We start from the raw sequence: 4,334 nt of genomic DNA, 5'->3' as shown, positions 1-4,334 counted from the left end.
ATACGGTAATAGGGTAGTTAATGAAAATATTTTATTGCGGAAGAAAACTTATCAGATTTTGTTGTTGTAATTATCAATAATCTACACTGATCTGAGACTGATAAGTTGCTGTATGAATGTACAGAATGATCACAAAGACCCATTACCCTCTATCACGTGTCTACACATCCTTACAGCGCAGAAACAACGCTATTACAAATACAATCCAGGAAAAACAATTAAAAACAAAAATATGCACCACGGAAATCGGTAATCGTGGTGTACGTGTACAGATAAGTGAATGATTACAATTTCAGAAAAACTGGATGAGTAGAGAAAGAGCTTCACAAATTCACGAAGTCCAATAACGCGTTGATCTACCTCTGGCCCTTATGCAACCAGCTATTCGTCTTGGCACAGATTGACGGAGTTGTTGGTTGTTCTCCGGAGGGATATAGCGCCAAATTCTGTCCAATTGGCGCGTTAGGTAGTCGAAATTCCGAAACAGTTGTAGGGGCCTTCTAATATCGTTCCAAACGTTCTCAGTTGGTGAGAGATCCAGCGACCTCGTTGGCCAAGGAAAGGTTCGACACGCACGAAGACAAACAGTAGAAACTCTTGCCGTATGCGGGCTGGCATTATCTTGCTGAAAAGTAATCCCAGGATGGTTTGCCATGAAGGACAACAGAACGGGGTGCATATTATAGTCGAGCAACAGCAGTGCTGTAATAGTGCAGCGTATGACAACTGAAGGCGTCCTGCTCTAAAATGAAATGCCGCTCCAGACCATCACTCCTGATTGTTTGGCAGGCGACAGTGAAGTTGGTCTCTCACAGTCGGGGCGTCTCCAGACAAGTCTTCGGCCTTGAATGTCATCGACTGGAGTAGAATTTTCTTCAGTGATGAATTCCACTCTCAATTATGGTTCAAATGGCACTAAGCCCTATGGGACTTAACATCTGAGGTCATCAGTTCCATAGACTTAGAACTACTTAAACCTAACTAAGCTAAGGACATCACACACCTCCATGCCCGAGGCAGGATTCGAACCTGGTACCACAGCAGCAGCGCGGTTCCGGACTGAAGCGCCAAGAACCGCTCGGCCACAGTGACCTGTCTCTCAATTATGCCCTGATGACCAGGGAAGACGTGTCTGGAGACGCCCCGGACAGTGATGAGATACCAACTTAACTGTCGCCTGCCGTACTGCCAGACAATCAGGAGTGATGGTCTGGGGTGCCGTTTGTTTTCATAACAGAGGGCTCTGCTATCACCCGTGGCACCTCTCACAGCACATCTGTACGTCGGCGCTTCATTGCATCTATCATTCGAGCAAGATGCCCACTCACACAAGGCGAGAGTTCCTATTGCTTGTCTTCTTGCTTGTCAAACCCTAACTTGGCCAGCAAGTTCTCTGGATCTAATGCTTAACTTGCACAAAATTCGGCACGATATCCCTCAGGAGAGCAGCAGTCCTGTCAATGAATGCCAAGTGGAATAATTCATTGCTTAAGGGCCAAATGTCGACGCATGCGTTATTGATTTGCCGTATTTGTGCAATATTTCTCTTGGATAAATCATTCAATTTTTATGAAATTGTGATTCAAATAGCGCCCAAGTGCCCAGAGTAAATTACGAGGAAGGACTCGACCGGATTCAGGTAATCATCATTTACCATTTTTGAAACATTTATTGCCAAAGATTATAAAATGCAAAGTATAAAGCGCAAATTTACAGTTTCACATTAAACAAACTTTTAGGATGTGCCCACCGGCTACTGCCGCTTGATAAATTTAAAACAGAATGAATCCAAAAAATTCCCTAACAGTATAAGAACAACCCCACAGGACGCTTAAATAAAACGTGAATAAGATATAATAGAATGTAGCCCAATTCTGAATTTTTCACATTAAAGAAAAGAAAAAAATTTTCAGTTCCTAAATGTGGCATAATTATTCTGTTAAAGACGAGGAGCTGGGTTCCAGTACATTATACCACAATTCAATTCTACAAACGGTATACCGACTAATTTAAAACCTAGAACATGATGAGTAATAAAAAAAATGCATCCCCATTAACATAGTCCGCAGCTCGTGGTCGTGCGGTAGCGTTCTCGCTTCCCACGCCCGGGTTCCCGGGTTCGATTCCCGGCGGGGTCAGGGATTTTCTCTGCCTCGTGATGACTGGGTGTTGTGTGCTGTCCTTAGGTTAGTTAGGTTTAAGTAGTTCTACGTTCTAGGGGACTGATGACCATGGATGTTAAGTCCCATAGTGCTCAGAGCCATTTGAGCCCATTAACATACTTCCTATACATCTGAAAACCCATTTAAATAAAATCTTAGCCAGCGCCAGATAACGAAAATTCAAGAAAATTAACAAATCAAGAAACGGCCAATCACGGCTCTTCAGAAATTTAAACCTGGCTAGTGCCAGATGATAAAATTTATGGAAATGTAACACTCCGGGCAACGGCCGTTTAGGGCCCTGCAGAACATCAACCCAACTGACTGACAGTCTTAAAGTCACGTTAATTAAAACACGAGCTAAAATGATGTCACTTTTGGGAAAAGGAGAATATAACAAGATATTAATGTGTCAGAAGCCCGTAAGAAAGTTATGTAACTTAATTCCTTGTGGCGTGAGTTTATTCAGAAGACGGCAGTTTCGGCGAAGACGATGTCGGCAACCAATGCATACAGGCTCCGGGCTGACAAGAGAACTACGGGGCCAATGCGTTCGATGTGCTCTGTGTGTATCACAACAGCCGTAATACTGGAACAAACTAAGGGGACGTATAATTTACGGCACCCTTTTCACAGTCTCCCGTATTCGAGTGTTCAATTAAGAAAGGTAGCGGGGGCGACCCCCACCAAAGTCAACAGTTCTCCACACTGGGAATCAACGATCATTTATACAATTCTAAACACTTTTACCGTGCCAGATTTACTGCAACCACATCGCCAGCACTGCAGCCCCTGATTCTGCTCAGCACCGGGAGGCAAGATACCGGGACAGGAAACAAACCCAGACACCACCAATAACACCTTCTTGTGACGTAGGCCGTCTAACGTGCTTAACCAGAACGGCTCGAAGCTCACTGGGTCGACGAACAGCACAATGATCTCCTAATTCAAAGGCCGAAACACCTAATGTACCAGACTCTCTAGAACACCAGACTCTCCGTACACTACTTCATGCAAACTGAATCCTCATACGAGAGAAAATGACTTAAACGTACAAGTGAAATAAATTTTGACCCTCAGGGAATGCTACAATAATGCGCACTGGGGAATAACGTCGGAGAACCGCTTTGTCAACAGGACTCGCACCGAATCCAAACAGCCAACGTGACCAAGCCTGAACGCTACGCAGCACATCACTCCGAGCGGAGCCGAGTCAGACCAGACGCCACAGACCACACCGCCGCTGACTGCAACCGCCGGACCGCTCGCGGCGGTACGGCCGCGTCCGCTAGTCGGAAGACGCTCTCTGTGGCGAGGAACCGCCATTCTCTGGTGCGCACGCTGTGAGATATGAAAGAAGGAAGCCACCACGGCTTTGTGATCATTAGTTTACATCTGTCGTACTGAAGCTACAAGCACGGGATTGAAAGCTATATGGGCGAAGAGGCAACAAGCCACGTAGTTCCATTCCAGACCACTAGAGGCGCTAGGGGTCAAACGAAACTGGAATTGACCAATGAGAGCTGTCTAAACTCCGATGGTGGTTGTTATGAAATATTCTATGGTCTTGCTCTGCACTGAAGTCTGTGGTCCTCGGTTACAATCGTCTTTGTATTTGTTTCATATTTACATACTACTCATCTTCATTATGGCAACGGCCTTGCCACAGTGGATACACCGGTTCCCGTGAGATCACCGAAGTTAAGCGCTGTCGGGCGTGGCCGGCACTTGGATGGATGACCATCCAGCCGCCATGCGCTGTTGCCATTTTTCGGGGTGCACTGAGCCTCGTGATGCCAATTGAGGAGCTACTCGACCGAGTAGTAGCGGCTCCGGTCAAAGAAAACCATCATAACGACCGGGAGAGCGGTGTGCTGACCACACGCCCCTCCTATCCGCATCCTCACCTGAGGATGATACGGCGGTCGGATGGTCCCGATGGGCCGCTTGCGGCCTGAAGACGGAGTGTATCTTCATTATAAACAGATTTTTTACTTTAAATTCATAAAGTTCACCGTGGAATTGAAGAGATTTCCTGCTGAAAAATGTCCACAATTAATTGTAAGGTAAGACATTTAATTTTCATTAAATAATCTCGTAGCCTATAAATGAAATGTATTCTCTTCTATCGTGAATTAAGCAGTGTGGTTTCTGTTTGTTTACTTAAATAAC

The sequence above is a fragment of the Schistocerca nitens genome, chromosome 5 (genome assembly GCF_023898315.1).
Source record: "Schistocerca nitens isolate TAMUIC-IGC-003100 chromosome 5, iqSchNite1.1, whole genome shotgun sequence".
NCBI lineage: Eukaryota > Metazoa > Arthropoda > Insecta > Orthoptera > Acrididae > Schistocerca > Schistocerca nitens.
Note: the sequence above shows the minus strand (reverse complement) of the source record.